We start from the raw sequence: 25,302 nt of genomic DNA on the forward strand, positions 1-25,302 counted from the left end.
ATCAGCACACGGCGCAGCATGCTGTGTTGCCGCAGTGTTCTTCTCCAGACTTGATGTGCCCGATATGGCAACTGAGAGCAGACCGGTGCGGGCAGCTTGTGGAGTCAATGTTGTACTAATTTATTGTGGGCTTTACAAACTTAAAATACATTTGAAAAACAATTATGTCATAGGAAAATATTGCATTTTGTATGCATGGGAGCACATTCCTGCTCTAGACAAATAACCTGCTGCTGTCAGAGGTGTCTAAGTTTATTTTTGCTGCTGCCCTGGTCTGGTGGAGGCCCATTCCTGGGAACACATTCCTGCTGCAAAGAACCTGCTGCTGTCAGAGGTGTCTAAGTTTATTTTTGGTGTTGCCCCGGTCTGGTGGGAACCCATTCCTAGGAACACATTCCTGCTGCTAACAAAGAACCTGATGCTGTCAGAGGTGTCTAAGTTTATTTTTGGTGTTGCCCCGGTCTGGTGGGGGGCCCATTCCTGGGAACACATTCTTGCTGCAAACAAAGAACATGCTGCTGTCAGAGGTGTCTAAGTTTATTTTTGGTGTTGCTCCAGTCTGGTGCGGGCCCATTCCTGGGAACACATTCCTGCTGCAAATAAAGAACCTGCTGCTGTCTGTTCCTGCTGAGTTAGGCCAAGCTATGTGTATGCCTTATACAACAGCTTTGCCATTTCCCTGCTGCTGTCTGTTCTGTTCCTGCTGAGTTAGGCCCAGCAATGTGTATGCCTTATACTACAGCGTTACCATTTCCCTGGTGCTGTCTGTTCTGTTCCTGCGGAGTTAGGCCCAGCTATGTGTATGCCTTATACTACAGCATTACCATTTACCAGCTGCTGCTGTCTGTCCTGATATTGCTGAAGACAACCAGCATAGACTTTATCAACTATCGAGTATTAGAATTCTCTTAAACTAGTGTGCATAATTAATTTTTGCGCATGTGCTCTGTTCATCATATATTGTCTATATATATATACATATATATATATATATATATATATATACATATATATATATATATATATATATATATATGAATATTTGTTTGAATAAAATACAATCATGCGGTGTTACGCTTCATTCACCCCAAAAGTTTTTTTTACTTTATTTAATTTTATATGTTGCAATTTTGCTTTACTTGGGTTTTGGGCGGCCCTGTTGTGGTTCTTATTAAAACTAGGTGGGGACCGCATGTGAGCTTCCCTTGTCAAAAGGTCTTGTGCAGTTAACATTGTACAGGACTGATTGAGGAACCTAATTATATTTTATTTTATTGTTTGTTTTAATCAGGATTTAGGTTCAAACATGGTGTTGTCTGTTGCCCTGAACAGGATGCCTGACTTCTATGTTGACCTCTCCACATGGTTGAGTGTGACTGGCGTTATACTCATCCGTCTGGTAATCCGGTTTTGGGAATGGAGTGTTATTGCCACATGTAAATATCTATATATACATTTACATTTTATGTGATTTCTTGACAACTATTTAATGATAATTTGCACATGCGATTTTTATATAATCATGGCTTTTCACTTTGCAATATAAACTGTGGTATATACAGTATATTCTTGTCACCATTTGGGAAGTTATTCTTCTCATATCCATGGTTGCTATCATGTGACCGCATAGACAGGATGTGTTTGTGGCTCAGCTTGCGTTCAATTTCAGGTGCAAACATATGATCTGTTATCATGTGAATGGCCTGTCTATGGACACTCACGGCCTGTGTGTGTTCCTCCTTCAATGCGATCATGTGATTGCATCACATGTTTCTTAATGTAATGCAGAAAAAATGGGCCGACATGCGCAGTTAACCAAACGGGACGCTATATCGGATCCATGTTGGTTAGTTCTTGGCCCCCTCCCTTATGTTTTTAATCGGTACACCTGATATTGTAATGACTCAATTGGTTTTGGACATAACTTTTTTTAAAATGTAATTTTGATGAATTGAGCACATATTATGAATTCACATAGTTTAATTGAAGTTATTAATCTCTTCACAGTATGGATACTTGTATATGATGTAAATTTTTTTTAAACAGGATTTTTATTTTTAGACACAATACTAATCAAACAAATTAATTGTAATTCAATTATTATTAGTTTTCTTTAAATAATCACCTAAGTTAGTATTTGTATTTGGCACCATTCACTTTTGTCACTGCTAGAGAAAGGTCCAATTGTGTGGACCGAAACGTCGCTTTGGGGTGAATAAATGCACATTTTCTGGTGGCGTGGCATGTGTTTTTATATATATATATATATATATATATGTATATACATACAGTACAGACCAAAAGTTTGGACACACCTTCTCATTCAAAGAGTTTTCTTTATTTTCATGACTATTAAAATTGTAGATTCACACTGAAGGCATCAAAACTATGAATTAACACATGTGGAATTATATACATAACAAAAAAGTGTAAAACAACTGAAAATATGTTATATTCTAGGTTCTTCAAAGTAGCCACCTTTTGCTTTGATTACTGCTTTGCACACTCTTGGCATTCTCTTGATGAGCTTCAAGAGGTAGTCACCTGAAATGGTTTTCACTTCACAGGTGTGCCCTGTCAGGTTTAATAAGTGGGATTTCTTGTCTTATAAATGGGGTTGGGACCATCAGTTGCGTTGTGGAGAAGTCAGGTGGATGCACAGCTGATAGTCCTACTGAATAGACTGTTAGAAAATGTATTATGGCGAGAAAAAAGCAGCTAAGTAAAGAAAAACGAGTGGCCATCATTACTTTAAGAAATGAAGGTCCGTCAGTCCGAAAAATTGGGAAAACTTTGAAAGTGTCCCCAAGTGCAGTCACAAAAACCATCAAGCACTACAAAGAAAATGGCTCCAATGTGGACCGCCCCAGGAAAGGAAGACCAAGAGTCACCTCTGCTGTGGAGGATAAGTTCATCCGAGTCACCAGCCTCAGAAATCGCAGGTTAACAGCAGCTCAGATTAGAGACCAGGTCAATGCCACACAGAGTTCTAGCAGCAGACACATCTCTAGAACAACTGTTAAGAGGAGACTGTGTGAATCAGGCCTTCATGGTAGAATATTTGCTAGGAAACCACTGCTAAGGACAGGCAACAAGCAGAAGAGACTTGTTTGGGCTAAAGAACACAATGAATGGACATTAGACCAGTGGAAATCTATGCATTGGTCGGATGAGTCCAAATTTGAGATCTTTGGTTCCAACCACCGTGTCTTTGTGCGACGCAGAAAAGGTGAACGAATGGACTCTACATGCCTGGTTCCCACGTGAAGCATGGAGGAGGAGGTGTGATGGTGTGGAAGTGCTTTGCTGGTGACACTGTTGTGGATTTATTCAAAATTGAAGGCATACTGAACCAGCATGGCTACCACAGCATTTTGCAGCAGCATGCTATTCCATCCGGTTTGCGTTTAGTTTGACTATCATTTATTTTTCAATAGGACAATGACCCCCAAACACACCTCCAGGCTGTGTAAGGGCTATTTGACCATGAAGGAGAGTGATGGGGTGCTGCGCCAGATAACCTGGCCTCCACAGTCACCGGACCTGAACCCAATCGAGATGGTTTGGGGTGAGCTGGACCGCAGAGTGAAGGCAAAAGGGCCAACAAGTGCTAAGCATCTCTGGGAACTCGTTCAAGACTGTTGGAAGACCATTTCAGGTGACTACCTCTTGAAGCTCATCAAGAGAATGCCAAGAGTGTGCAAAGCAGTAATCAAAGCAAAAGGTGGCTACTTTGAAGAACCTAGAATATGACATATTTTCAGTTGTTTCACACTTTTTTGTTATGTATATAATTCCACATGTGTTAATTCATTCAGTTTTGATGCCTTCAGTGTTAATCTACAATTTTCATAGTCATGAAAATAAAGAAAACTCTTTGAATGAGAAGGTGTGTCCAAACTTTTGGTCTGTACTATACACACACACATATATATATATATATATATATATATTGTGGCAATATGAACATTTGAGGTGTTGTTTCCCCAGGTTCGAGTCCGGGACTTAGGGCATGCTCATGTCCAGGGATCCTATTTAATCCTGCTACTGGATCCTGGGTGTGTCTCACTCTGGAGAGTGTGCAGACAGAGGCCTGATGAGGCTCTGTCAGTGTGGTCTCAGCTAGGCAAGGCTGAGGGGCCACGAGGTATCCGATGGTATATTCTAACCCCCAGGCGTTCCCATGGTGACGGGGACCCTTGCCTGGGGGTTAGAATATACAGGGCCACGCCGCTCACAGGACTACATTTATAAACTGTATTCGATAACTTTAACTTTAATCATCGCTTATCTGTTTACTAGGATACCTTACTCTCATCTCAGTTAACAGCAGGCAGTGCGGGCGGCGCTCACTCACTGATGTCACGTGCCTGCTCCTCCCACTAGGCGGCGCAGACGTCAGTGAGTGAGCGCCGCCCGCACTGCCTGCTGTTACCGGAGCTGAGAGTAAGGTACCCTAGTAAAGAGATGAGCGATGATTAAAGTAAAAGTTACAGATTACAGTTTATAAATGTAGTCCTGTGAGCGTCGGGGAGGAGAATCTGTGGATAGCACTGTTTAGGGGAGGGGGATCTGTGGATGGCACTGTTTAGGGGGGGATCTGTGGATGGCATTGTTTAGGGGGGTATCTGTGGATGGTACTGTTTAGGGGAGGGGGATCTGTGGATGGCACTGTTATGGAGAGGGGGATCTGTGGATGACACTGTCATGGGGTGGATCTGTGGATGACACATATAGCATAAGATGCTATATAGTGTCATCCATAGATCCCCCCATAGCAGTGTCATCCATAGATCCCCCCATAGCAGTGTCATCCACAGATCCCCCTCCCCATAACAGTGCCATCCACAGATCCCCCTCCCCATAACAGTGCCATCCACAGATCCCCCTCACCATAACAGTGCCATCCACAAATCCCCCTCTAAACAATGCCATCCACAGATACCCCCCTAAACAGTGCCATCCACAGATCCCCCTTCCCGACGCTCACAGGACTACATTTATAAACTGTAATCTGTAACTTTTACTTTAATCATCGCTCATCTCTTTACTAGGATACCTTACTCTCAGCTCTGGTAACAGCAGGCAGTGCGGGCGGTACTCACTCACTGACGTCACGCGCCTGCGCCGCCTAGTGGGAGGAGCAGGCACGTGACATGAGTGAGCGCCGCCCGCACTGCCTGCTGTTACCAGAGCTGAGAGTAAGGTATCCTACCGCACTGCCTGCTGTTACCGGAGCTGAGAGTAAGGTATCCTAGTAAACAGATGAGCGATGATTAAAGTTAATGTTATCGAATACAGTTTATAAATGTACTCCTGTGAGCGGCGTGTGATCCAGCAGGCGGTTCCATCATCCGGGTGCGGATCCGTCTACAATTGCATTGCAAGAACGGATCCATCTCTCCGCTTGTCATGCGGATGGACGGATCTGTCTTGCAGTCTTTTTCACAGTTTTATCGGTCTCTATGCCTGAAAAGAATAATGCTAGTTTGAATGTACCCTTATACTACCCCGTTACCATTTACATGCTGCTGTTGCTGCTGTCTGTCCTGATGATTTTGGACCAGCTATGTGTAGGCCTTATACTACACCGTTACCATTTACCTACTGCTGCTACTGTCTGTCCTAATCCTTATGCATTTGACCCTGGACTAAAGGGGCCTTACTGCAACCTTATCATTCAAAAATTAAACAAAAACAAAACAATATTAAAAAATTGAAGCACACGTTACAACAGAATTTTTTTATTTTATTTACAAACGTGCCTCTTTGGCAACTTTTTTAGTTGGTCGTGAAGTTCCAACAACTCCTGCATCCGTTTGAGGAGCAGTGCCTCCATCTTCCGCATCTGCTTGCACATCAGCCTCTGCATCTCGTGCATGCCGGCTTCATACTCCTGCTTACATTACTTACTTGTAAGTCAGATTAAGTGGCATGGATATATCCTCCTCCTCTTCATGGTCATCAGGACTGGGGGGGGGGGGGGGGATCTGGCTGCTGGGAGGGTCCAGCCTCTTCCACCTCCACCTCTTCGCCCACATCAGGTGGGGCTGGCGTCTCATGCTGCTGGGAGGGTCTGGCCTGCTCTCCCTCCTCCTCCTCGGCGGACAACACCACCACCTCCAGATCCTCTGTTGAAGGCCTGCTGCGGACGGAGGAAACGGGAACCCCTGTAATCACACAATGTTCAGAATTGAGACAAACTCAGAACTCATAACAAATGCCAATTAAGTGTGGGATGTATCTAATGTAATAATGGACTGGGGCCTTTTACTGGAATACAGAATGATGATGGCAGTTTATGTATATACACACACACACACACATATATATATATATATATTTATATATATGTATATATATGTGTGTGTGTGTGTGTGTGTGTGAAACACACAAAATTAGCTGGTTACATCATATCTCTGTACCTCGCTGTGTGTATAAATACATATAAATATATATATATACCGGTATATATACTCATGGCGAGGTAGAGATGTATGATGTAACCTGCTGATTTGCTACTTGTCAGACCAGGTATAAAGTAATCCTTTGTAAAGGGATTAAATACTTATTTTCATAACTGTATATATACATGAGCGAATTATTGGTGACCCCACCGGGGCCTACCAACCATTCCTCCCCATAACACTTCCCTCATTAACCCTTTCACTTCCCCCTTACCAATAAGACACAGAGACTTGAGTCGGATTTAAATCGGCCACAGCAGCCGTTATTTATTAAACAAAAATACAAATAATTTAACAATGAATTCCCCCAGCCGAGGGAGGTCCTAGAAGCCCCAACATGTATACATCCAGCACAACCACTCAGTGGACCATCCACCTTGCCTCCAGCCGTAAACACCCAGCTCGGAGCCACCAAACTGATGGATGCCCTCACTGATTAACCGAGTGCCCAATCCTGAGAGTCCAGCCCCACCATTGAGGCCCTCTCATTCTCAAGCAGCAACCCATTCCACCAGCTCCGAGGACCTCCCCCCGCCTCGACTGCCGCGACATACCTCACATCTACCTCCCCAATACCTACTCAAGGGAGGGTGGGCGGGCGCTTTTTCTCCTGGCTCTAAAATGGCCCCCAGCTACCGCCCCTTAAATAAACTACAACCTAACTCCACCTACGCTAACCCGCCCCTCCGCTTCCCGCCATACATTAACCCTACCTCTACCAGGCCCCTGGCACCAAATTCCTCATGAAGGCCTACCCTTAAGGTAAACCTATAGTCCGGCCTTACTTTACAGAGTATTGGCGAGAGATACAAACGTAATGTAAGCATTGTACATGGGCATCTCTCTGATCTCTCATAAAACTTCCTTAAGAGCTCGAAACGGATCTCCCTCACAATCCTCTGCTTCTCAGCCTGGACCCGGGTCCTGTCATATCCGCGCTCCAACATGCGCTGCAGGATAAAGATGCAAGCATATAATCCCAATTTTTTTTAATACAAGTATTGAAAATAACGTCCTCAGAAAAACATCAAAAAGTATTTAAGTCTTTAAAGGGGAAATATTAGATTTAATGTTACCGATCTAAGATCGGATTATATTGCGATTCTAATAATAAATATTTAGAGAAGCTCAACCGGCAAACTACTGGGGCCCAGCCTGTCAGTTACCAGCTGAAAAAAGGAATATATCAATAATCAATCAATCAAACTGGCTCACAGTATTTTTGCATGCATAAAATTTATTATCCCAATAAAATGTTAAAATATTAAACATAACCTTATTTCATGTCAGCATATCAGCATAAATATATATAGATACATATAATGCGGAGCTCACGCATACATCTATATAGCTGGAGTACTCCAAATAAATAAGACCTCTTTGTTTTCAATATTAGCGTCTATCTGCAAAAATCATACGATTTAAACACTCAAAAGTTCGACTATCGAATAATCGTATAATTGTATACTGTTTTACCAGTAGTAGGAACCTGGATGGTTCAAAGGAATGTCCTCTTTGCGATCCCCGATGGAAAAAACTTCGCACTCAAACAGCGCTTCCAGATGGTGAATGTCACGCCTTCAACTTGTATTAATTCACTACCTCCTCTTTCGGAGTGAACCCTCGACTCGATCTACGTGGCGTCCCACGTGACCGCCCAGGGAGATGGTTTGTTGGTCGATGATGTAATCCAATCGAATTAGTCGTAATGGCGGAAATCGATGAAGCAGTGTTCGGTCGGTATGGAGGTCAGTTCCACTCAGCAAGGTTTATTGCACTATGTAGGACATGCTGGCATAGGCAAATCAGCTGTGATCGTGTTTAAAGCTGGAGTCCCTTAGAGCTGGTATCGAACTCACCACCTTCGAAATAATTTCTATGCAATAATCGCAAAGTCCTTTTTGCGGAGTTAAAAATAACGCACATATAGCTGGGTCAAATTCACACTAGACGCGTTTCGGAACACAAGTTCCTTCCTCAGTAGACAAATGAAGAATGCTGAATGAAGACCTACTGGTCATGCCTTTAAATACCCTGTTTGGGCATATTACAATGTATGGTTTGGATTCCGGATCGTGCAGTCGCAGACTGTTTGCAAGCTGCACACTCCCAATCTTTATATATATAAAAATACTTCACGTATATAAAATACTAAATAATGGTCTATTATAGATCATAAATGCAAACATTTAAAAACCAAACAATATAAAAGTGCAGAAACATAAAAAATGCTGATATTTGAGTTGAATCGCAGGCTCAACTGCATTTTTTGCATGCTACAGACATAGTGCTGTGATGTCACAAATATACTTAGTGCACCAATCAGTAATATCTACTTAGACCTGATAAAATGTGAAGTTGTATGTATTGCGAAAAAACATTTGCATCACAAGTGACGATTTTCACAATCGCGAGTATTGTATAACACTCTATCTGCATATAAAGCGATTGTTCTGACATGCATGTGTTGTAATGTTAAATTACTTACAGTGATCAGTTCTTCCTCACTGTCGCGAAAATTGATGCCAACCATGTTTTCCAATCTCTTCAAACTTCGGGTAGTTTGAAAACAGTTGCTGAACTAAGCCACGCCCCTTTTTCTTATACGCAGTAAGCGAAATTTACATTGTGAAATAATAAAGGGAGATAGCAAATTCGCGAATATATAATTAATATTTGCTAAAATATTAGTGAAATATTGCGAATTCGAATATACCCCCTGCCGCTCCTCACTATTTATAAAATGTATCAGAAAGTTGCCATTTCACTAACATATTGCCACCATACTACAGTGCAAGAAAACACCTTGAATACATTTTGCGTTGGAAGAAAAAAAGCGAGCACAGAACGTAAACTATAGGAGGAGAGAAGAAAGTGGCCTTCGGAGAGGGCAGAAGAAGGGATGGAAAGTATCTTTATCAGCTCCAAGACCAGAGGCTGAGTTAAGCAGGCCTGCCGCCAGGTGGCGCTAATACTCTCGTCCACCAAGGTTAAAATCCCAATAAAAACACTAAAAAGAAGAGGCATTGGTGCGATCCCTCCCCCTCCCCAGGAAGTGGAAGGGCTGAGCTGTTCCTGCAGGCTGGAGGAGGCAGTTTCATTCACATTTGCACTGCTCTGTGCCTGCTCATCAGCGCAGTCCTCTCATCCACTGCACCGGGGCTGCAGCCTGATACACACCAAGGTGAGCTCTTCGTTTCTGCAGAGTCTGGATGTTTAACCTGCTGCTTGCCACAGCTGTGCAGGGTCACACATCTCCCAGGGGATGGAGCTGCACATGTGCCTGGCATTGGGGGCGCTGCAGTGTGCCCCCCTCTGTAGGACAGTGTGGCAGATGATGAGGAATGCCACTGTCTGCTGCAGGCTCTCCCACTGACTGCTGCCTGGGGTTGGTTCCCATTGTCAGGGCTGATCTCTTCCTGTGGATCCTGTAATGGTGACCTGTGCAGGGCCAGCACATTCTTAGGCTGTTCTCAGGGACTTGGCTTTGTTCTGGTCCTTTCTGTGGAGGTAATGGGTCATCGTTGGTTTAGGAGCAGGTATATGGCATGGGAAGCTGTCAGCGCTCCTTTGTTCTGGAGTATGTGGAGCCAAATAATACAAAGCATGGAATAAGTCCTAGATTGCTGGACATTGAAACGTGTTGTATTGGTAAATAATCTTCAACCATAAATAAATAAATACATGTAAGTACGAATATAAATAAATATCCATTGTACTCTGGTTTGTCTCAGTTTGCAATAGTGCTCAGTAATAAGGCTGCATAGAAAGATCCCTAGGATGTGTGCCAGGTAAGTTATGGAAACCTCTGGGCACCCAACGGGTCCAAATGAAACATGAGTGCCATGGCTTCTTTGTTCCAGGTGGCATAGTTGGCGCTTTAGCTCATGAACCCTCAGTATTGGGGTATACTGACTGGTCTCAACCCCATGTCTGGCACTTCAGTATAAGAACGTCAGCACCTTTCATGTTAAGTGCATTTGTTGATGAGAACTGGGTTTGTACTTGGAGCTGTGGATTATGTCACTTTATGGGCTTTTATTTTTTTTCTGGTTGTGAAATGTTGGTCCTGGTTTTCCATGTAGGTCTGATGAGCTTGGATTTGGGAGGCTGATGTGAGGGGCTGGTTACCATGGCTGCTACGTGTTTACTAGAATGCCTCTGTGTTCCAGACGCTTTACTACTTCTGTGAAGAAGAGATGGACGAGCTGCTGTAAACGCTTTCTGTACATTAGGCTGACCCAAGTTTCCAGCTACTATAGTAGCTGTCTTTTATTGATTCCTTGTCAAGCCATCTGCTTATGTTTTAAGACCCTTGTCATCACCTAAAGGGGCTGTCTGGGAAAATACGTATAAGGGCTCATGCACACAGTCCTAAATGTTTTGTGGTCCGCAAAATACAGATCTTGGCAATTATTAAAAAAAAATTTACATCTGTAAAAATGTACTATTCTTAAGAGACTAGGACATGTTACTTTTTTTTTGTGGACCGTGGAATGGGTCTGCTGCCCTTTTGAGATAAAACTATGACCATGTGCTTGAGTCCTAACTAACGAGAAATTAGACCTAGGCTAGAAGAGAATTTGATGTAAAGATGTTTCCATAGAGCAGGCGTCCGCTACCTCCAATACCCCTGCTTTTATTAAACTACAACTCCTAGCATGCTCCATACACTTCTATGAGAGGTTTTTAAGAACAGCTGAGCAAGTGTGCTGGCTGGGAATTGAGGTCTCACAACAGCCAAAGTTTGCGGACCCCTGACATAGTCTTATGTGTACAAACAAACTTATCCTCACCTTCCCTTCTCCTCCTGTGTTTCCAAAACCTCTAACTATATGGTTACAGACATGCTAGGGGTCTCCTGAACCCTGTGTGGGTCTCCAGAAGAATTGCGGACATGTGGTCCTCCTCAAACAGCTGAGTGCTGGGTGATGGACCCCCGGCCAATCAGATAGTGAGGACCTATCAGGACGATAGGCCATCAATATTTATGTCAGGATAGCACCTTTAAGGTGACCACTGTGCATAAGTATGGCTGTCTTCCTTCTAATTTATGAGAGTAGTAAAACAATTGATAACTTCGGCTGCTCACATACAGTAGAGCACCACATGCCTGCATGGTCTCTTCGTTTTTGGAATGTAAAAAGGGAAAAAGACACCCCCCCCCCCCCCATTCTTTTATTAAGGGCAGGCTCTACTAGGATTCCCATCTGTCAGACATCTGTGACATATACTTTTCATATACCATGAATGTCTCAGATAACGGTACTCCTTTAAGTTTTATTAAGGCCCTTTGGACTTGTTCAATCTGACAATGTGACCCCTGGACCAGAGATGGTTGTGCAAGTCCAACCAGGTACCTGTCTGAGAAGTTTGGCTTACTATGAATGATTGCTATGATGGGCCTGAAAGAGTTTTCCTGGCATGGGACTTTTGAGTCATTTTGCCCTGAGTTCTGGGAAGTCGGAGCACCACTTGAGCCAGCAGTTTTACTGTCTAGTGTTATTTTTTGGGTGGTCTATTGGTAGAGAAATTTATGAACGCTTCTTTGTGGCTCTTGTTGTTCTGCCTGGGCATGGTGGAAAAAATAAGTTTTACATACTGGGGAAGGGCACCAAACGGAATCTTTTCCCTGAGAATCCTAGCTTTGTGCTTGACTTTAGGGAACCTGAGACGTTGAACATGGTGTTTGAGCTGCAGACATCATGTGTGATAGAGCAGGAGGAGCTGAGCAGATATATGGTTCTCTGGGAAAAGATTCTGTATAACCTGTATCTTATTCATTTACATTCCTGCTCTTTCTGGGATTTGAATCCAAGGAGCTGGTCCTATCAGTGACTTATGCTGGGTTCAGACCTGAGCGTTGTGAAAGGAGCGCTCTGTATGCGCGATTGTACCGGCGTTTGCAATCGCGCATACAGAGACAAGCGAACGCCCATTGTCGCGCGTTCCCGAAGGTCTATGTACGGGAACGCGCGACAAGACGCCCCAAAGAAGCTCATGTACTTCTTGGGGCGTCGGGCGTTTTACAGCGCGATCGTACGCACTGTAAAACGCCCAGGTGAGAACCATTCCCATAGGGAAGCATTGGTTTCTCCTTGTTGAGCGTTTTACAGCGCGTAGGAACGCGCTATAAAACGCTCAGGTGTGAACCCAGCGTGACAGCCTACCCCCTATGACTGTGTATGCAGAGGTAGCGGTGAATCACTGATAGGACCGCCTGCTCTTTTCAAATCCGCAACATATCCATCATGTTTGCAGTTTTAGCTGCAGGTTTCACCTCTGGTAGAAATTTTGGATTTTGGTGCACATATGGTGCAGGAATGCACAGAAATCCACACAGCAATCTGTGCAGATCTTCAGCACGTTGACCTGCCCCTGTGTGCAGATTTAGGCTGCACATGAAGCGTATTAGGCTACATGCACACGACCGTATGTGTTTTGCGGTCTTCAAATTGCAGATCTGCAAAAAAAAGGATGACGTTCCATATGACTAGAAAAAAATAGGACATGCACAATTTTATTTTATTTTTTTGCAGAGGAACGGACATACTGATGCGGACAGCACACGGTGTGCTGTTCGCGTTTTTTGCGGACCCATTGAAATGAATGGGTCCGCATCCTATCCGCAAGAAAAACGGATCGGACACGGAAGCAAAATACGATTGTGTGCATGAGGCCTTATCCATGCGGATTCCGCCGACGGATGAGGACCCATTTAAATTGAATGGGTCCGTGGTCCGTCTGCATCGCAAAAAAGTAGCGCATGCACTACATTTTTGCTGTGCAGAGGCACGGACGGAGACCACCTACCTTTCCAGATAGTGGACCTATTCAAGTGAATGGGTCCTCATCCGTGATGCGGGGCATAACGGCCGGTGCCCATGTATTATGGACCCGCTGTTTGCGGGCCGCAATATGGGCAAGAGGCCTAATACATATTTGCTGGTCCTATTCTTTCTATTGATGACAGTGAGAAAAATACAAAATGCGCGCAGAAGCTATCCATATATTACAGACCGAAGTGCAGAAACAACTGTGTATATGGGGCCATAGCATTAAAGTGTCGCTGTACTTTCAGTAAAGTTTTGATATGTCGTAGAAAAATATCAAAAGTTTAGATCGGTGGGGGTCTGAGCGCTGAGACCCCCACTGACCTCTAGAACGAGGGGAAAGAAGCGCTCGCTTAGCACTCTTAGGCTCCATTCACACGTCCGCAATTTAGTTCTGCAAATTACGGAACGGAATTGCGGACCCATTCATTCCTATGGGGAAGCACGATGTGCTGCCTGGATCCTGAATTACGGATCCGCACTTCCGGGTCCGCAATTCCGATCCCGAAAAATATAGAACATGTCCTATTCTTGTCCGCAATTGCGGACAAGATTAGGCATTTTCTATTAAAATGCGGAACGCACATCGCCGATGTCCGTGTTTTGTGGATCCGCAAAACGCACACGGGCGTGTAAATGGACCCTTAGGTTTTTGGCGTAGATTTTTTTTTTTTGTGCAGAAATGTCACATTGTAATACAGTACCAGCAAAGTGTATGAGATTAGAGAAATCTCATGTACTACACAAAAAAAGTGCATATTTTCTGCACCAATACGGATTACGTAAACTTTTTTTTTTTTTTTTTTTTTTTGTAGTGGTCCTGTAATTCACTTGCGTTAGCTGGTGTTGATCAATCTTGTGTGCTGTTGTGCTGCACAGACACTTGCCGCACATTAGGTTTCACTGTAGATATATACTAGAGTATATGGGTTGATAATGCTGCAGTTTCCATCTCTGGCCCATGGGAACCTTGGAGAAGTGTTTTCATGCTTCTACAGCCGGATCCTTATCTAGAGTTTCAAATCTGGCGCCCATCTGTCACAACATTCAGTAGAATCCACCTCCTGGTACTTTGTGGAGAAGGAAACAGCTGTGGTGCATAGAGAGGGGATCTGTATATAGTGATTAAGTAACCAACCGCTACCCATTAACCGTATCATGTTATACAGATGCAATGCCATCAAGTGGCCCTTAAAACAATGCAGCAGTGTGTGGAGGACGCATGAAATAACTGCTTTGTAACGCTAAATTAACGATTCACTAAAGTCATGGGAAGGTATTTCTCCGCTTTATCTCAGATTGTCCCACTGGCTGATGCCAAGTTCCTTTCCCTGTTGGTCCCATACGTTACCTTAAGGATAACTTCACAAGCGTATATTAGGTTAATATTAAGTGTGTGTCAAACTTTCTGTGCATTTTCCAATTTTCGGACATAGACATTTTTATATCTCTGAGCTGTCCTTACCTTGGTGAAGCTCTCACGTTTCCTTGTTTTTCATGTGAAGATTTTGGGGTTACTGTTGATTTTTTACCTTCAGTATGATACGATTAAAATCTACCCAAAGGTGCATAGTCCCAGTCACCTGTCCAGCGTTCTGGTGGTCCTCATGGACTGCATGTAACCGCTGCACTCAATCAGGGGCCCCATGGCCTACATCACTGAGCAGTCATTTCAGGGCCTGTAGACTTTCTTCTTGATTTAGAAGGGGTTTTCTGATATTTTGATACGGATCGGTGGGGGTCCGACATCTGTTTGAGAAGGCACCGGCACTCCTGTGAGTGCTGTGGCCTTCTCTCTGCTCGCCACGCACAGCGCCGTACAAGCGGCTATGCTTGATATTGCACTCGGGCCCCATTCACTTCAATTGTCATACTAAGTATCAAGCATACGACCATATGTTTCTTCAGCCTTAGGGCTCATGCACTCAGCCATTGATCACCAGTTCCGTGCATTGGGGACTGCAATTTGTAGTCCCCAATCCATGGGCAACATCCATGCGGATTCCGAAGACGGATCGAGACCCATTTAAATTGAATGGGTCCGTGGTCTATCTGCATCGCAAAAAAAAGTAGCGCATGCACTACTTTGTTGCTGTGCGGAGGCACGGACAGAGACCACCAACCTCCCGGATAGCGGACCTATTCAAGTGAATGGCTCCTCATCCGTAATGCAGGGCATAACTGCCGGTCCCCATGTATTATGGACCCTCTGCGGGCCACAATATGGGCATGAGGCCTAATACACATTTACTGGTCCTTTTTTTTTATTTTTTTTATTTATATTTTTTTTGCGAAACCATATACGGAACACAAAAAACGGACAGTAAACGGAAAAGAAAAACGGTCATGTGAAAGAGGCCTTACTTCAAGCTGTCAACTTAGGTGTGTGTCCTGTCTCAAGCAGCTGGTGGCAGTTGATGGATGGAACTGAGCATGTGCTTCCATCTCAGTCAGCAGGACAGAGAAATTAGAAAAATAGCAAACAGCAGGTGGCGCTATACAGATAGCGTTCATTACATGCAATTACAGAAAGGTTCAGACCCAGGTGCTGGTTTGAAAACCGTGGAATATTTTTCACAGGACAACCCCTTTAAGTTACAAAAAGCAGAACTATACATGTATAAATTACAGGTTTTATTGAATCTTTTCCCACAAAACTATATATCAATCTGCTTCGCTCCTCCTCTATAACATGCTGCTGCAGATTACACTGCATTTTGTGGTGACTGGTTCTCTTTATGGCACATGTTGTGGAAATTGCTATTAATTAAATGGATTTTTCAGTTGCAGAAATTTGTGCAAATCTTTGGCCTGATCACAATAAGATTTTGATTTTGTCCTTTACTAGTGAGGATGATCCCTATATCCGGTTCTGTCTAGCTGTAGACCGTCCTGTATTCCTCAGAACGTATGATGATGTGTGTAGTAGTCATTTATATGCGGTTATTGTACATCCATGTCGGCAGTCTCACTGGAGTGATGTCATATTTTGAATTTTTTGTCAGGAACAGAACGGTGAATTAATTGAAATTTCCGAGTATGTATTTATTGGATACCTTACACTTGGCTCCCAGTCTTGTGGCTTGTATGCATTACATGGCGTGCTCCTTAAGCCAAATAAAATTCTGCAATTAGTAGTATGCAGTGCCAAGTCTTGGTAAAAAAAATTCTGTTCGGGTTAAGATGCCAGAGCATATAATTAGAGGAGAATAATTGTAAGGCTCAATGGTGTTGTCTCCTAGCGTATGAGAGCAGAGCGCAATTACTGCACTATAATTTATCATCCCAGGAGTAAGTTGCTTGTGGATCATCTCTTTGGAGTAGAGCTGGAAAACTGATGAACACTTTGTGGGAAGGGAAACAAATGATGTAACTGGGAAAGCAGCGATTATGTCAATTATATTTTATAAGAAGGAACTTCTACTTTTGTCCCATAGAAGCTGCTGAGTCTTTTACAAGACTAGCTACAGACATACACTACTCACAAAAAGTTAAGGATATTTGGTTTTCGGGTGAAATTTATGGAAAACAAAGTTAACACTACAGTGATAGTATATCATGAAAGTAGGGCATTTAAGTAGAAGCAGGAATGGGGAATTCCTAATCTCAAACAATTTATTGAAACAAAAGCCAACAACAGTGGTGGGTATACCCCCTACAAAAATGTCAATGTCTCAATAACTTGTCATGTTGCTTTGAGCATCAATTAAAACTTGACAACTACATCTCGTGCTGTTCACAAGTCAACTTATTGTCTGCTGAGGCATGGCACCCCACTCTTCTTGAAGGGTGGCCTTCAGATCATTGAGTTACAAGCCTCTACACAGCGAATCAGCTGATCCTATAGGTTTTTTATCGAATTCGGGTCTGAAGAAAGTGCAGGTCACTCCATTTGAGGTGCCCCAGTCTCCAGCAGGCGTTTCCTAATGATACGACCTCGATGAGCTAGCACATTGTCGTCCATGAAGATGAAATTTGGCCTGTGTTGTTCATGCAGAGTGACTGGATTAATTATGTTCTTCAAGTAGTATGGGCTTGTCACTGTACTATTCACGAAGTGTAGGCCAGTTCTGTATTGAATAGACACACCTGCCCACACTGTAACCACCACCACCAAAGGCTTGTCTGGTGACAACAGTGGCTGATGCACAGCGCTCTCCTTCACATCTCAAACATCATTGGCGACCATCATAGTGTGAATCGAGTTTCGTCAGTGAACAGCACTGAAGACACTGGTCTCTCATCCAGCATAGATGCTCCCTGGCCCATGCAAGATGATGACGACTGTGGTCAGGTACCCTTGCAGGTGGTCTAGCACACAGACCACACTGATGTAAATGTTTTAAAATGGTCTGACTAGGGTTGTTTCAATACCAAAATTTTGATTTGGTTTCGATACCATAAAAAAAGTATTGCGATACTCGATACCATGCAAAAAAAATAAAACGCCCCAAAAAAGCCGCGTGCATTCCACATTTTATGGAACGTCTGGCCTGTAATGGAACAGTCCAACCCAATTTTTTTGGGGGACAAGGTGACTTAAAAAGGTGAGCTTACAATCGCAACCAGGGCTTCAGTAGCGTCCTGGCTGCCATGGTAACCGATCGGAGCCTCAGGATTACACTGCTGGGGCTCCGATCAGAAGCTGCGACTGCACCACCAATGTGGAGGATACCCTGTGGCCGCTGCCACCAATGATTTTAATACTAGAGGGTGGGTTGAGGGGAGGAGGAGTACTGCGCCTCCAATGATTTTAATACTGGGGGGAGGGCGCACTGAGGAGGCGGGTGCGGCACCTGAGGGGTTAACTGCCACTGATCGCAGCTCCCCGCCAGCACCCACCTCCTAGATTTGTATTAAAGTTTACTTTCATTGGTGGAGCAGTGCGCCCGCCCCTTTCTACTCATTGGTGGCAGCGGCACAGGGGTGAGGGAGAGACTGCTTCCTTCTCCCCTGTGCTGCTGAGGAGAACACGGAGCGCACTGAGAGCAGCGCGCTCCATGTTCTCTGATACTAGACTGCACAATAGCAGTCTAGTTAAATATCGAAAAAAGGCAAATCCTGGTATAGAGTTCGATACCAGACAAAAGTATTGAAAATTCAATACCTGAAACAACCCTAGGTCTGATATGACACTTGGGTGCGCCTCAGCTCCCTTAAATGTGCCTGGAGTTGTGTGGCATTCATCATCCAGTTCTGCAGGGCAATATATTCACAATGAAGTGGTCATCAGTGTGGGATGTGGCCAAAGGACGTCCATTTTTGTGCCTTTCTGTGACTCTTCCAGTCTCTCTGTATCTGTTGCAACCTGCTGATGACACTAACCCTGGGTTCACACCTGAGCGTTTCTGAGACGTGCGTTTTACGCGCGTATTTGTCGCGTGTTTTTATGTGCGTTTTTTGCAATAGTAAACGCGCGTTTGTGTGATTGACTGCAGTGTTGTCCAATGAGTCTATGGCCAAAACGCGCGACAAACGCCCAAAAAAAAAGCTCAAGAACTTGTTTATGCGTTGGGCGTTTTACAGCGCGTTCAAACGCGCTGTAAAACGCTCAAGTGTGAACCAGGGCCATAGGGAAGCATTGGTTTTCACGTGTTGAGCGTTTTACAGCGCTTTTGAACGCGCTGTAAAATGCTCAGGTGTGAACTTAGGGTAAGGTCAGTGGCCACTTCCATCTCAGAACATTCTGTTTGAAGCTGCTTGAATTGTTAGGTGTTGTCTTGGCCTCATGATGGTAAAATGTGAACAGCATGATGAGGAGGACTGTTTAAAGGGGTTGTCTCAATCTCTCTGTTACTAAGGTGAGATGCGACACAGTTCTGACCACCTCCTGGCCGGGAAACAGCAGAGCTCTCCGGCACTCTGCTGTAGCTCTTATTACCATGCATGAGAGCTATAGAAACTGCGTAGCACAACAAGCTATGCTATTTCTGAGTTGGGGAGACCGCATAGCTAGCTGTGCTACTGTTTCATTCAAGTGAATGGGTCCACATCTGTGGTGCTGTGTGCACATGGCCAGTGCCCGTATATTGCGGACCTGCACTACGGCCATGTGCAGGAGGCCTAAAGGAGGTTTGTAGGATAAGACAATCCTTTTTAACATTTATTTTCCTGTATTTAAATGGGTTGTGTCATCTCACTGTTACTAAGGCAAGATGCAACTAAACCCTGACCACCAGCTGGCCTGGTAGTTTTTTCTATAGATCCTGTTGCAGTGGATGGAGCTATGGAAACAGCAAGCAAGTGGTCAGTTTAGTCTCATCTCACCTTAGTAATGGCGAGATGAGAGAACCCCTTTAACCTGCACAATTCTTTGAATTGAGCATTGATGAATATGCAGAAATAATCTTGCCCACGACAGCCATCTAGAAGCTTCTATTTTCCAAAAGTGGTACAAAGGCAGGTTGGAGGGGCTCCGGAAATAAACCGATCAGAGTCCAGTTATCATTTTATGAAGGCCTTTTGGAAGGTAGGAGCAGTAATCTTTCCCAATAAGTTTAATACACTACGTTCTTGGACATCCAGCCGTGAAATGACCCAATATTTTTTTTCAGTCTTTGAATTTGTTAAGAATGTGACATATGGCATATAATTCACCATACAGTCACTGCATGAGTTACAGCACGTGATATAAATCATGGCATCCAAGAGGAAGCATTTACTAAGCTTACTAAAACTCCCGGACAGCCTGGCACAGTTTTTTGCTTCGCTTGACAATATGGGATGATATTCTGGTTTTCAGTTAATTCTCTATTAGAGGCCCCATCTACCTTGTTGTTTGTTTTTTGTTTTTTTTTACATCATCCGGCTGCATGAACTCGACTGTTGTGTGTTTTGCGGTCCACAATTTGCGGATCCACAAAACGCGGATGGCGTCTGTGTGTGTTCCACAAATTGCACGAACAACCATTGATACAACTGCCTATTCTTGTCCGCAAAACGGACAAGAATATGACAGGTTATATTTTGTTTGCGGACCACGGAACAGAGCAGCGGACAGCACACGGAGTGCTGTCTGCATCTTTTGTGGCCCCAGTGAATGGGGTCCGCATCCAAGCCGCAGTGAATGGGTCCGCATCCAAGCCGCAAAAAACTGCGGCTTGGATGCGGACCAAAACAACGGTCATGTGCATGAGGTCTAAACAGAAGTATGAACTCTTTATAATGTATCATCTCAAAATGGCACAAAATACCGTATTTTAAAACTTCTCAAAATTGAATATTGTAAATTTGGCACAACTCTAGATACAGCAGCCACTGTTTTCTTGCTTGCACTGCCTCATGGCAGATGTAGAGATACGCAATTATTTTTCACCATGCAGTCCTGCACATCTTTGATACATTAAGGCCAGGATTGTTGATCAGCGGTGATCCCATAGAAATAAATGGGATGGCTGCGGCACTCGCAAGAAATCCAGCCATCTTCTGCGACTGCCGCAACAATCCCATTCATTTCTATAGGGTCATCGCTGATCAGCGATCCTGGCCGCGACAGGTGTCGCCGTGTAGCCCTAGCCTGGATGCATTTTGGGAATTGTCTTAGCCACAATTGTTTTTTTTTTTGGGGATTGTATTTATTGAATTGTTGGAGCCCTCCTGCCAAACAGAACAAGTGCCGTTATAACGGACCCCAGATGAATTAGCGTATTGATGGCTGAAATGGCAGGTTTGGCCGACAATGTAATGTCTGTGGGGAGGTCCTGATTCTCCGGCGACAGATGATATTGATAGATTGAAAGATCCCGCTAAATGAATATTTTCATCCCATCCTTTTGTCCTCCCAGGAAATAAGCCGCCACCGGAAGTATCTGGTAGTGTTTCCTTCTTCTGTCCCCACTGAATGCACATAAATGATCAGCTGGATTAATCATGTATGTATATGGGAGATTGAGGAGAGAAAGCGGTCAGCTGAATGATCGGCAGACCATTATTGAATGTGTATGGCCAACTTAGCGCTATACTGAGAAATTGCTATTTAAAAGGAACCTGACACTAGGGGGTTATTTACTAAGTGATGTAGGCCAGTTTTCTGGAGTATATCAGTCGTAGATTGCAGGCAAAGGTTATTTGTGCCGCATTCTGTGACTTTTCCCCTTTCATGCCAGGTCTAGAAAAGGGGCATGGTGTGGATGGGGAAGTGGGTGGGCTGGCAGGCCAATCTCCTTTATCATTTTCTATGCCTGTTTTAGGCATGGGAAATGTTCCAACCAGCAAGGAAGCGGGCATAGATTTAGACCGGTGGTGGATGCGCCAAAGTTATGTAGAGGCTGGCGTCTCTAAATAACTTTGACGGATCCACCGGCAGTGCAGGGGTTACTAAGACCAGTATCTAAAATGCCTGTCTTAATAAATGACCCCCCCCCCCCCCTAGGTGTTCCTCCACCAAACCACAGCATTAGACCTATTGCACACGACCGGATGGTTTTTTCAGTATTTTGCGGTCCGCCACAAAATGCCGTCCGTGTGCATTCCATTTTTTGCAGAACGGAACAACTGGCCCCTGATGGAACACTCCTATCCTTGTCTGTTATGTGGACAATAATAGGACATGTTTCTATCTTTGAACGGAAATATGAAATACATACGGAGTACATTCCGGGTTTTTTTGCGGACCCATTGAAATTAATGGTTCCGTACACGGACTGTATACGGAAAGCAAAAAAAAACGGAACGTAAATGGAAAAAAAAAAGTTTGTGTACATGAGACCTTATACTGTTCTTTGGCGTCATTCCTTTTTCTAAACTGTATGTTATCGTATTATGGATAAAAAGAAGTCATATACAATGTAAGCTACCCCCCCCCCTCTCGAAACTAGTCATTTGGGCTACTATGATCTGTGACTAGTCATGCAGGCCAGGCTTTACCCTAAGTTCACACCTGAGCGTTTTACAGCGCGTTCAAACGCGCTGTAAAACGCTCAACACGTGAAAACCAATGCTTCCCTATGGCCCTGGTTCACACTTGAGCATTTTACAGCGCGTTTGAACGCGCTGTAAAACGCCCGACGCATAAACAAGTTCTTGAGCTTTTTTTGGGGCGTTTTTCGCGCGTTTTGGCCATAGAATCATTGGACAACACTGCAGTCAATCACACAAACGCGCGTTTACTATTGCAAAAAACGCGCATAAAAACGCGGGTCTCAGAAACGCTCAGGTGTGAACTCAGGGTAAATCACGACTATTGTGCCTTGATGTCCCATAAAGCATCCTACATCTTTTACAACCATGCTGATATCTGTTGTGTTCAAGGTTGTGGGCTTGTGCTGTAAAGCAAGATGTACTTGCCTTGGCTACGCATGCAGCGAATCTCCTCACTTTGCTGCAGTAAAAACTGAGTAAAGGAAATTTGGTGCATGCACAAGTACACTTCGCTCCACTGCACATGGCCAAGAACCTGAACTGATGTTAGCATGACATCAAATAATGTAGGATGCTGTATGGGACATCCTGAGACTGTTTGCCTTTTAAAGGGATTGTCTGAGCTGCAAGAACCCGGCATGGCCACTACAAGTTGAATGGAACTTTCTGCTCCTGGCTAATCTCTTGAACCCGGACATTCACTTTAAAGGGGTTTTCTCATCTCAGACAATGGGGGCATATCGCTAGGATATGCCCCCATTGTCTTATAGGTGCGGGTCCCACCGGTGGGACCCGCTCCTATATCGAGAACTGAGCCCCTAAATTGAAGGAGAGCGCACTGCGCAGCCGCCCTCCATTCATTTCTATGGGGCCGCCGAAAATAGCCGAGTGCTGGCTCGGCTATTGCCGTCTGCCACATAGAAATGAATGGGCCGCGCATGTGCGGCACGCTCCCATTCACTTCTATGGGAGAGGCGGGGATTAGCGCTTGGTGGTGGATGGACCACTGGAAATCTGGGGTCCTCCAACCACAGCGCTCCCCGCTCTGTTCTCGATATAGCGGTGGGACCCGCACCTTTCAGACAATGGGGGCATATCCTAGCGATATGCCCCCCATTGTCTAGGATAGGAATACCCCTTTTAAGCAATTACCCCATGTAGTATATGCAGCAGATACAAGAATGGGGCTCTTTCCAAATGCATTACCCTTACCCTAATTAAAATTACTACCCATAGGGCTCATGCACATGGCCATAGCCGTTTTTTGTTTTTTTCGATTTGCAAATTTCATATAGACCATTTTCCACAGACCGCAGATGCTCATCTGACACAACATTAAAGGGGGTTTTCCAGGATTTTTTTTAACTGATGGCCTATCCTCTGGACAGGTCATCATTACCTGATCAGTTCAGGTCTCCCACTAATCAGCAGTTTGATATGGCTTAGGCGCTGATATGGCTTAGGCGCTGGCAGTAGCTCGGCCGCCTTCTCACAGCTTACCAAGCGCTGCCCTGTACATTGTGTAGCGGCTGTGCTTGGTATTGCACTCAGCCAAATTCACTATAGTGGGGCTGAGCTGCTCCTAGAAAACGTGACCGATGAACGTGATGCTACTGCGAACACTGGTACCTTCTCACCCAGCTGATCAGTGGGGGTCCTGGGTGTTAGACCCCCTCTGGTCAGATACTGATCAGTTTAAAAAAAAATCCTGTAAAACCCTTTTAACTACAATAAATCACACCTGACAGGTACTTTAAATATAAGAGATTAATTGGATTCTTTCAGTTGTAAATTTTCAGCATTTTAGCCGGTACTTTGTCATGTTAATTTGGATATGCTGGGACCCTGGTGGGCATTTTGTTCTCTAGTTTATATAAGACATTCAGTGGAAATCTGGTCCTGGATTTCCTCCAGCACTGCTATGCATGTTTTCAAACTTGCTGCTTTCATGTGATTTAACACTTGGCGTCTTCTCAATAGATAGATGCCTAACTTGCATTTTCATGCTGCGCCTAAGACACTCTTAGCAGTTTGTGTACATCGTGGCTAATTTGTCATGCCCCTTGGGGTCCTTATACTTGGTCAGATTTGCCTATTATTGGAGGTGTCAGATGTAGGTGGCGTTGACATGGGAAAACTTGCTAGAAGTTTTATTTAGTAGGTAATTGATAGCTGATTTGTCTTTGCTAATTGCAATCAACTCTGCCCCTGCTTACTACTGTTCTGGGAGTTCACGCTTCATTATGAATACATTTGTTCTACATCTTCATATTTCCTTTATGCATTGCTACTACTCATTACGTACAGCCAGGCCTATGACAAGGGAGAAGCATTTGCTCCCATATAGTGTCACAGACTATCCCTAAAACTTTAGCTCTCATTCGACCAGGACACAGACCCAAGGTGCCTCCACAACCATGCCAACCATATGCTCCCCATAAATGTTGGTGACAACGATAATTCCTCTAGGCTCCTGTTCCATTTTTCCCTCTTTCTACCATCTACTGTGAGCAGAGAGGAATTCATCTGTATGTTATTTCTTCGCTCTGTCAAATATGATCAGACAGAATGCTTGGCATATAGGATTGTTCCTCAAGATCAGGAGAATAGGTCATAAGTGTTAGTTCGCACGGCCCCCTATTATGCCTCATTCACAGGTCAGTGATTTTGAGCCAAAACCAGGTGCGGCTCTAAACACAGAACAGGTACAGATATTTCCCTTATACCTTCTGTCTATGGAGGCTCCAATCCTGGTTTCGGCTCGCAGTCACTGATGGAAATCACTGACCAAAACATTGGCTTGTGAATGGTGCTTTATTTGAACACCTTGGTCAATTATACAGGGATGGTAAGGAGGAGAGTGGTGGTCGAGCATGAAAACCAAAGCTAGGAAGAACATTTGGTAGGTTGTATGGAGAACGTGCTCAACCACTTTCCAATAAAAAAATGAAACTGGTATCTCCACCCAAGCCATTACCAATTTATGTTGGTAATGACTGTTTCCTGTGTAGGTGCCTGAGATGGTTATAATGAAGCATAGTCGCACAGGAGCCCATGTTCTCTACATTCACAAACAAAGCAAAAATACTTCTCATTATTGAGGGAGGAGGACGTCCTGGGAAATTGACCAGAGATAACCTATG

The 25,302-nt window shown here is 44.2% G+C and overlaps 1 protein-coding gene across 1 annotated transcript in view; it reads left to right on the forward strand.

Annotated features, from left to right (window-relative positions):
* The first annotated feature begins 9,547 nt into the window (after positions 1-9,547).
* FAM110B (family with sequence similarity 110 member B) overlaps positions 9,548-25,302 on the forward strand; it is a 165,310-nt gene continuing 149,555 nt past the window's right edge. Inside the window, exon 1 of the mRNA XM_044293954.1 lies at positions 9,548-9,651. The gene's annotated coding sequence lies outside the window, so the exon portion shown is untranslated. The remainder of the gene's footprint in view (positions 9,652-25,302) is intronic.

The sequence above is a fragment of the Bufo gargarizans genome, chromosome 5 (genome assembly GCF_014858855.1).
Source record: "Bufo gargarizans isolate SCDJY-AF-19 chromosome 5, ASM1485885v1, whole genome shotgun sequence".
Taxonomy (NCBI): domain Eukaryota; kingdom Metazoa; phylum Chordata; class Amphibia; order Anura; family Bufonidae; genus Bufo; species Bufo gargarizans.